This window comes from Trichomycterus rosablanca, chromosome 6 (assembly GCF_030014385.1).
Source record: "Trichomycterus rosablanca isolate fTriRos1 chromosome 6, fTriRos1.hap1, whole genome shotgun sequence".
Lineage (NCBI taxonomy): Eukaryota > Metazoa > Chordata > Actinopteri > Siluriformes > Trichomycteridae > Trichomycterus > Trichomycterus rosablanca.
The window spans coordinates 16,220,561-16,231,284 of NC_085993.1; the positions used below are offsets into that span (position 1 = coordinate 16,220,561).

The 10,724-nt window shown below is 40.2% G+C and overlaps 1 protein-coding gene across 1 annotated transcript in view; it reads right to left on the reverse strand.

Moving 5' to 3' along the window:
- rtf2 (replication termination factor 2) overlaps positions 1-10,724 on the reverse strand; it is a 55,454-nt gene that overhangs the window by 15,420 nt on the left and 29,310 nt on the right. The gene's annotated exons all lie outside the window — the stretch shown is intronic.

Sequence of the window (10,724 nt, forward strand, 5' to 3'; positions counted from 1 at the left end):
GTGGCCAAGATCATCCAGCGTTTTAAAAGAGCAGGGTCCACTCAGAACAGACCTCGCGTTGGTCGTCCAAAGAAGCTGAGTGCACATGCTCAGCGTTACATTCAACTGCTGTCTTTGAAAGATAGGCGCAGGAGTGCTGTCAGCATTGCTGCAGAGATTGAAAAGGTGGGGGGTCAGCCTGTCAGTGCTCAGACCATACGCCGCACACTACATCAAATTGGTCTGCATGGCTGTCACCCCAGAAGGAAGCCTCTTCTGAAGTCTCTACACAAGAAAGCCTGCAAACAGTTTGCTGAAGACATGTCAACAAAGGACATGGATTACTGGAACCATGTCCTATGGTCTGATGAGACCAAGATTAATTTGTTTGGTTCAGATGGTCTCAAGCATGTGTGGCGGCAATCAGGTGAGGAGTACAAAGATAAGTGTGTCATGCCTACAGTCAAGCATGGTGGTGGGAATGCCATGGTCTGGGGTTGCATGAGTGCAGCAGGTGTTGGGGAGTTACATTTCATTGAGGGACACATGAACTCCAATATGTACTGTGAAATACTGAAGCAGAGCATGATCCCCTCCCTCTGGAAACTGGGTCGCAGGGCAGTGTTCCAGCATGATAATGACCCCAAACACACCTCTAAGACGACCACTGCTTTATTGAAGAGACTGAGGGTAAAGGTGATGGACTGGCCAAGCATGTCTCCAGACCTAAACCCAATAGAACATCTTTGGGGCATCCTCAAGCGGAAGGTGGAGGAGCGCAAAGTCTCGAATATCCGCCAGCTCCGTGATGTCGTCATGGAGGATATGACGGGCAGTGATAGCTCAGTGATGGAGGGCAGTGATAGCTCAGTGGTTAAGGTACTGGACTAGTAAACAGAAGGTTGACGGTTCAAGCCCCGCCACCACCAAGTTGCCACTGTTGGGTCCCTGAGCAAGGCCCTTAACCCTCAATTGCTCATCGTGTTCGGCTCATCATGTAAGTCGCTTTGGATAAAAGCGTCTGCTAAATGCTGAAAATGAAAATGAAAATGAATGGAGGAGTGGAAAAGCATTCCAGTGGCAACCTGTGAAGCTCTGGTAAACTCCATGCCCAGGAGAGTTAAGGCAGTTCAGGGAAATAATGGTGGCCACACAAAATATTGACACTTCAGGAACTTTCACTAAGGGGTGTACTCACTTTTGTTGCCGGTGGTTTAGACATTAATGGCTGTATATTGAGTTATTTTGAGGGAAGAATAAATTTACACTGTTATATAAGCTGCACACAGACTACTTTTCATTGTGTCAAAGTGTCATTTTGTCAGTGTTGTCCCATGAAAAGATATACTTAAATATCTGCAGAAATGTGAGGGGTGTACTCACTTTTGTGATACACTGTACGTGTACAAGTTCATTTCGTATTTATGTGCCTGTTAGGAATTTGTTTATTTAATTATTATTAGCGCTGGGTGGTATGTAGGTACTTTCAGTAGACTGGCTTTGATTCCTCATACGGTATGGATTTTTTGGATAGTTAATACAACAACTGTAGGCTTCAATAGGCAGCAAATCATACAATAATGTTTGCTGCTAAAAGCACTATGGAGCGCTTAGATTCAGCTCACTTGTTATCCAGGTACCGTTAGCATAACAGCGTTAACATATGAGAGAGCTTTTCTCGATATGGGGGGAAAAAATAAACAAAAACAGCAAAGAAATGAGCCGTGTCGGCAGTTTAGAAGTTGTTTTTGTTCTGACACATTAAAACACTATATACTGTACGGTTTGTCAGGGCACGATTGTTACAAAAAAGCTAATGGTTAAGTGACGTTACTACCGGGCCGAAAATACCTCAGTTTAATTGCTATACTGATGTTATTTATTTTTTATTTTTCCCCTTTTTCTCCCCCTTTAGCGCATCGAATTGTTCAATTTGCATCGTGCTTCCTCTCTGCCTATGCCAAACCCTGCCCCGACTGAAGAGATCGAAGCTAACCCATATCCCCTCCGAAACATGGGCAGCAGCCGGATGCATTTTTGCCACCCACACATTGATGAGTGTGGCGCCACCTAGCGTTGCAGGCACCTCTAATCAGCCGGCAGAGATCGTAATCGCATTCTGACAGAGAGAGACCCACATCGGGTTCTTTGTCCCACCCCCCAACTGAGCAACCGGCCAATCGCTGCTCATACAGCCACTCAGCCTCGAACCAGTGAAGCAGAGCTGGATTCGATACGATGTACTCAGAATCCAGCTCTGGTTGCAGAGTGTCCTTTTACCGCTGCGCCACCTGAGCGGCTCTATACTGATGTTATACCAACAACACTGAAGCAAGTCACATGGAGCCTTGCGTGGCTCTCCATATGCATAACAGCTCTGTGTGGTGTGCTAGGAGGTCACAGATTGGACTCATGTCAGATTAGGCCTTCTTAATCAGATTGTAGTCGTGTAGGCAGCAAAAGGTTCATAAATGGGAATTACAAAACTGGAACAGAAAGTTTGATGGTTTAGCTGAGGCTGATTTTAATATGCTCACTTGATTTGATTTGATTTGATTTGATTTTATTGAACCATTTCATATTTTATAAATAGATACAATACCTCCTATAAAAAACTGAAACAGTCAGGGATAACACAAAAAGTCCATAGACTTATTTCCACTTAATATAGGTGTTAGACAGAAAGAAGAATCAACACTAAAACCGTCACCCGTACTTCCGTCTATCTTTATCTCCTGTACATCAAAGAAGCTTAGAATATCTACAGTGTGTCTGAAATCAGCTTCTGCTTTATATCCACAGAAGTCCACACCGAAGCAAGCTGGATGCATAGATATACAAAGTCGTCCACTTTTCTACTACAGACCTGTGATCAAATTGTAGAATCAGTGGAGTCATACCTCAGTATAACGGTATAACTGTGCACATCATCAGTGGTGACTGGGAGACTGCTAACGTCGTTTTATTTGTTAAAGGGAGAGCTAACGGTCATTGTATAATACTTAAATATTATATTAATAATAAACATTGTATATATTGCACCTGTTTCACACTTACTGATTCCATCATATATTGTGTCATTTTGTGGGGCCAAGCAAACTTTATAGTACTCAAAACCTTCATTATATACATGGTGAAATGAAAATGTTTGGGTTTGTGTCCCACCCAAGGGTCGAAACCCAAGATTTGAAAAACCCTGGCCTAACACACTAGTACACCACTGCAGTGTGTTCAAACTGTCACATGGAGCCTTGCGTGGCTCTCCATATGCATAACAGCTCTGTGTGGTGTGCTAGGAGGTCACAGATTGGACTTCTGTCTGATAAGGCCCCCTTAATCAGATTGTAGTCGTGTAGGCAGCAAAAAGTTCATAAATGGGAATTACAAAACTGGAACAGAAAGTTTGATGGTTTAGCTGAAACTGATTTTAATATGCTCACTTAATATAGGTGTTAGACAGAAAGAAGAATCAACACTAAAACCGTCACCCGTCTATCTTTATCTCCTGTTCATCAAAGAAGCTTAGAATATCTAAAGTGTGTCTGAAATCAGCTTCTGCTTTATATCCACAGAAGTTTATTACATACTTCTGTTGTTGATAATGCTTTTGGTAAAAATGGGTAACGAGTAATAGTTGATAAGCTCATTTCAGAGTCTTTTTCAACTGAACTAACTGGTAAAAACATGATAGTGATGAGCCATATTGCCTTGGCATCTCTATTAATTGTATTCTTGTGTTTTTATACATCATACTGCATTGTTGTCCAGTGATGCATACATTATCAATAAACATGCTATTCTGTAGCATACACACACAACTGAGACAGTCTTGTTTCCTGGACTCTGACATCTCCAAATAATACATACAACTACAACTAGTACTCTCACACTCAAGTGACTGAATCATAACTTGCAGACTATTCTTTAATGTAATAGCTAGGGACGTAACGATACACTCTACACCCATGATGCGATAAGATTCACGATACTGGGTTCACGATAAAAAAAATTTCCGGATTTTTTAAAACAAAATTGAATTGAAAACAAATTATGACAAAGTTTCCTTTTATTAATTCTCTTTAAAAATAAAATAAAATCTAATAATAAATACAATTTATCTAAATAATGAATGTTCTTTTATTGCTGAGGTAGGTACAAACTATGCAAAACAATGCTGCACATTTCCCTTTTTGTGTAAAAAAAAAAACAAATGAAATTTTAAAACAAACCCCACATTATATAAATAAATGAATAATACAAATAAAGAAAGTATCCTCACATAAATAAATTAGGCTGGAAAATCCCATACAACTCGGTGTAGTGACGTAAACCAGGCGAGGTGAATAGCGCCAGTGCCCTCTGCTGTTTAAAGTGAATATCAATTAATTTTACACGAGTTACCGATCCGAATCGTGGCACATGTGCACCAATTTTTAACTGCCTTGTGGTGCATCATTACATCCCTAGTAATAGCTGTTATACAAACATATTTCAAAAAATGTTGTATATTATTTTTCTTATTTTACTTTTACTCACTACCGTGTACTGGCCAACGACAAATTTTTTTCCCCATCCTGTCCACTGCCCTTTTTGCTCCGAAAATGTGCCTAGTACTTATGTGAAGTCTTTGGCTGCGTCCAAAATGGCATACTTCCATACTGAACAGTACGCGAAAGCATTACGTGAGAGGGGGTAGTGTGTCCGATTGTGCCTGTTCAGCCCCATTAAGCACACCCCAAAATCAGTAGAGGATTACGATTGGGCAGTAAGTGCTTGTCATTGTGGCATGAATACTTCACTGCCTGGAATTGAAATACAATGCTCATTCAAAGCAGCACACAGTGAAATGTGATACAGCTGTGAGTTGATCACGTTTTAAGCCGATTTGAGTTTAATTCTGACATGAATTCAGCATTTAATTTCAATGCAAACTGTGCACTGTTTTTTTGTATTTTTCCACTGTTCTGATTGCATTTAAATTTGTAGCTACTTTCGTTCCACAGACACAAAACTCAATTTAAAGTGCACGAAAATAAATGATACTTAAAACTTACATGTAGATTTTCGGCATTTAGCAGACGCTCTTATCCAGAGTGACTTACAAAAGTGCTTCCATAGTAAACATTACATTTACATTTACAGCATTTAGCAGATGCCCTTGTCCAGAGCGACTTACAGAAGTGCTTCCATAGTAAACATTTCATTACTCTAGTTTAAGTAAACAACAGTACAAGAACACAAATCTGCTGAAACACTGTTAGAATCAAAGTTTTTTTTGTTTGTTTGTTTTTCAAGAAATGAATACGAGCATTAGTAAGTAAGTACAAATCAGCTTAAGTGCTTAGTAAAGAGGTGGGTTTTTAATCGTTTTTTAAAGACAGCAAGAGATTCAGATGCTCAAACAGACAGGGGAAGCTCGTTACACCACTTGGGTGCAAGTACAGAGAAAAGCCTTGATGTGGGTCTTCCTCGAGTCCTGGGTGGAGGATCAAGTAGGGCGAGACTAGTGGCTCGGAGGTTGTGAGGTACAGAGCGGGGTTTGATTAGACCACGAAGGTAGCTTGGGGCTGGTCCGTTTTTGGCTTTGTAGGCGAGCATCAGAGTTTTAAACTGAATTAGTGCAGCTACAGGAAGCCAGTGAAGAGAACGCAGCAGTGGGGTGATGTGGCAGTGTTTAGGTTGGTTAAAAACCAGGCGAGCAGCTGCATTTCGGATGAGCTGCAAGGGTTTAATAGCTGACACAGGAGCACCTGCCAGGAGGGAGTTGCAGTAGTCCAACCGTGAGATTACCTAACTCTAGTTTAAGTAGTCAACAGTCCAAGAATACAAATCTGCTGAAACCCTGTTAGAACCAAAGGTTTTATTTTATTTTTTATTGCAAGAAATAAGTAAGAGCATTAGAAGGTACATGTCAACTTAAGTGCTTAGTAAAGAGATGCATTTTTAATCGTCTTTTGAAGACAGTGACAGAGACTCAGATGTTGGGACAGATAAGGGAAGCTCGTTCCACTACTTGGGTGCCAGTACAGAGATGAGCTTTGATGCATCTTCCTCGAGTTCTGGGTGGAGGATCAAGTAAGGTGGAGGTTGCATGTTATAGAGCGGGGTTTCATTAGACTTGGGGTCTATTTTTGGCTATGTAGGCAAGCATCAGTGTTTTAAATTGAATGCCTGCAGCTACAGGAAGCTAGTAAAGAGAACAGAGTTCATACATTTCCATTTAAAATTGCAAGGGCACGGCCAATCCCTTTTTAATAATAACAGAGAGATTTGACTACTGAATTCTCAATGCCTGGGTTTAGTAACATTACATCCAAGTCATTTACATTTAGATTTACAGTAATTGTTTGTTTGTTTATTGGGATTTTAACGTCATGTTTAACGTCAAGGTTATATCGAACACAGTCATGGACAATTTTGTATCTCTAATTTACCTCACTTGCATGTCTTTGGACTGTGGGAGGAAACCCCACGCAGACACGGGTCTGTTGTTTTACCCCGAGGTCCTTCTGATGGAAACCTGTTTACCTGCCCGAGGTTAAGGAATGAAGTCGAGACTGCCGTGCCAACAATGCTGCTCCTGCTGGATGTGACGGGACCTGTCGTGTTTGCACCTAGAATATCAAGAACTCACTACAGACTTTATTACAGACTGGACTGAATAATAACTCCATTATTATTTATTTATTTATTTATTGCTAGTTATAACTTTTAGTTTAATTTAATTTTGTGTTTGTATGATGTGTAATCTTGTTCATTTAAAGTATCCTCCAAACCACCCAAGAAGGATGGGCTCCTCTCAAGGTTTCTTCCAATAATTTTCAGGGAGTTTTTCCTTGCCACAGTCGCCCTCGGCTTGCTCAACAGGGTTTTTTCTTTATCTGTTGGTCCTGGGTTTTATAAAGTTGCTTTGTCTGTTGTAAAAAGCGCTATATAAATAAATTTCACTTGACTTGACACGGGGAGAACATGCAAACTCCACACAGAAAGGACCCGGACCGCCCCACATGGGGATCAAACCCAGGACCTTCTTGCTGTTAAGCGACATTGCTACCCCATGAGCCACCGTGCCACCCTAGATTTACAGTAATATGGGGACATTATCCAAAGCAACTGACATTTTTGACCATATACAATCCAAGCAATTAAAGATTAAGGGCTTTGCGTAGCAGAATCATTAGTGGCAACCTGGCATCGGTGAGGTGGAACCATTGACCTTCTAATTAGTAGTTGAGTACATTGACTGCAGAGCTACCATTGGCCAGAAGTCAGATTTGACACACAGCACACCATAAAGTAAAACACAAACATTTACAGCTATCAGTTACCTCTCAAGGTCAATAACAAAGTGTTTTGTTATTTCACACCTCTGCAAGTCTGAAACTACATAGTGCGACTTTAAGTGAGTCTTTGTTGGTCACACAGTGCCCCTTAATCAAGATTTGACTCAATCAGCACTAAAACAAGGGGCATTTCGTGATGAGGCTTCTTTCTTTTGTACACCGTTTGTTAAAGCAGCTTACAACTCCTATAAATAAATTACATTTACATTTTCAGCATTTAGCAGACGCTTTTATCCAAAGCGACTTACAGTACTGTGACAGTATACAATCTAAGCAATTGAGGGTTAAGGGCCTTGCTCAAGGGCCCAACAGTGGCAACCTGGCAGTGGTGGGGCTTGAACCACCGACCTTTTGTCTACTAGTCCAGCACCCTAACCGCCAAGCTACAGCTGCCCTATATTACAAGACGACCTTATTCATATCTTGCAAACATTTACACTAACTGTCTTTTATTTCACATGAAGAGCTTTGTCTGTGCAAACCCTAACCTCATTTATTTCCTCAAGACATACAAAGTAAAAGGCAAACAAAGCCTGACCTCATTCATTTTCTCATGACAGACAAATGAAAAAAAAGATATACAAACCCTGGTCAAATTAATAAAGTAATAGGCTAAAGTAATAATAATAATAACAATAATCCATTTTATTTATGGCACCTTTCAAAACACTCAAGGACACCTTACAAAAGCAAGAAAGTAACAGATCAATAAACCATTAAAATCTAATAGAAAAATCAATAAAAATAAATACAATAAAATCTAAACAGTCAAATGTAATCACTGTTGAACAAATATTGGGGGTAGTAGTACCAATCAAGTTAGAAAGATTAGTAGGAGGCTAGCTTGAAGAGGTGAGTTTTAAGTTGGGATTTAAAAGTAGAGAAACAATCAATAGTACGGATATGGATTGGGAGGGTGTTCCAGAGAGAAGGGGCAGAGTGGCTAAAAGCCCTCGCGCCCATATTCGACAGGCGGACAGAAGGAATAGAAAGCCGGAAGGCTAATGAAGGCCTAAGAGTGCGGGTGGGATTGTAGACCTGGAGTAAATCGGAGATGTAAGAGGGTGCTAGACCATGTAGAGCTTTGAATGTGAATAATAAGATCTTGAAGTGTATGCGATAATTTACAGGGAGCCAATGAAGCTCTCTGAGAACTGAAGTGATGCGTTTAGTTGAGGGTGACCTACAGATAATCCGTGCAGCGGAGTTTTGGACTAGTTGGAGTTTTTGTAATGATTTATGAAGTAAGCCGAATAGGATTGAATTACAGTAGTTAATTCGGGATGTTACCAGCGCATGGACGAAAATGGCAGTACTTGATTCACTGAGGAACGGGCGTAGGCGGTTGATATTTCTTAAGTGAAAGTAGCAAGTATTTAGTGTGACCCCCTTACGCACGAGCAATAGCAGGAACCTGTCTTCCTTAAACCTAAATTAAATGGAAACCTACTTAATGTCATTGCTTACACCTGTATATGTTCTACCATTTCATATCTAACTGCAGTGAAAAGAGGTTTAATGCACCAGATTTGTGTAAGACGTGCATTACATACACACGATGTACAGGTTCAACTCATTGGAAGCTTGTTAAGCTTGTTACAGTGGTACCTTGTAACTCAATGTCCCCTAAACTCAAAATCTTTGAAACTCAACACCCTTCGTCAAGAGATTTGTTCCCTTAAACTCAACGTGTTCAGTTTGTTTATTAAAAATGTATTTATTTAATTTCAAATTAACAATGAACATTCGCTTTGTTCAGCACTCGGCTTGAGCGGTGTGGTAATACGTCATCAAAGTGTGCATACGAGACAAATCTGCATTTGTGTGAAATAACTGTCAAATCCACTCTGAAAGCTCCACATGTTATGTGTTTCACTTTTAAACTTGTGTTACAGCTCGAGGTTCTAAGAAATTGCAAGAATCAGCTTTTTATTTCAGTGTTTGTGTTACTTTCAGTGTATAAGTGTCAAAAACAACCCCATTATTTTACATAAGCATAAAATATATGCAAGTCCACAGGACCATGGAATGCATTAACAGGTTTTCCATACATCCTTACGGGAAAAAATACCTGGAAACTCAAAGTCTTTTAAACTCAACGCCACTCCCAGAGCCAACTGACGTTGAGTTTCAAGGTACCACTGTATGTTTAAGACCAAATTACAATCACATCATTCCATTCAAAATGCCAAAGATCCCAGGAAACTGGCAGGCATAAAATCATAATTTTAAATCAGCAAGGCCCCCAAACTGGATACTCAAGATGTTGTATTCAAGCTGTTATAAAGAAATGTAAAGAGTCAGGCAAGGTCAATGACAAAACGGAGTTACTTCTTTAAGAGAGCAGAAAAAGTCCAGCAAAGAACCTGAATACTGTAGTTTCAGTATAGGATCACCTGGACAGAGAAGGAAATAGAAGACTAAATCTAAAGAAGAACTGAAAGAAGTGCTGAAAGAACCCTGGTATAATATACCAGCAGATTACTTCAGAAAACTTAAACAGTCTCTCCAAGATGTTTAAAAGCCAAGAGAGGTCTCACTTAATACTGAGTTCTGTCTGTTGGTCGTTTTGTTCAGAAAATTGTTTTATTATTACATATAAAATAAGACTGACAAATAAATACGGATGTGACTAAAACTAGCTAGTGGTGGCCCAAGACTTTTGCACAGTATCTATGTATGTAGGTAGGTAGGTAGGTAGGTAGGTAGGTAGGTAGGTAGATAGGTAAATAGATAGATAGATAGATAGATAGATAGATAGATAGATAGATAGATAGATAGATAGATAGATAGATAGATAGATAGATAGATAGATAGATAGATAGATCTGGTCAGGGCTGTGGTGAGCCCAGCTCCACCTGAAAACACTTGGCGCAAGACAAAAATACGCTGGACAGGGTGCCAATCAATAGCAGGGTTTCAGCCACCCTCCGCTCAGACACAGCCAATCATATTTGTGTAGGTGCCCGACTGTTCGATGGCACCTTTGAGATCTGAACCCGGGTCCCAGCGGTGGTGGGCTAACGTAATAAACCGTTGCGCCACCCGAGCGCCCGTGATAAGTAGTTATTACTTTTAATTGGGCCCTTGAGTGATGCTGCAGTCTATTTCGCTAGGTCATTATTTATTAATCTATAACTAAAACTCTGGTCTCAGCGGTACTATTGACCTTTACAGTGCACTTTATAGAAACAAGTGGCTGCAGGAGTGGTGGATAAATGCCAGCATGGATGCCAAGCACAAGGCTGAGGCTGAAAATGCAGTAGAATCCAGACTCTATGTTTATTTTTGTTGGCTTACAATTGTTAATATTACTAAATATTTACCAATAAAATAAACAACTCAATTGGACCAGGAGTATGCAAACTTTTGATTACATTCTGTCCAAATTATATATGCATT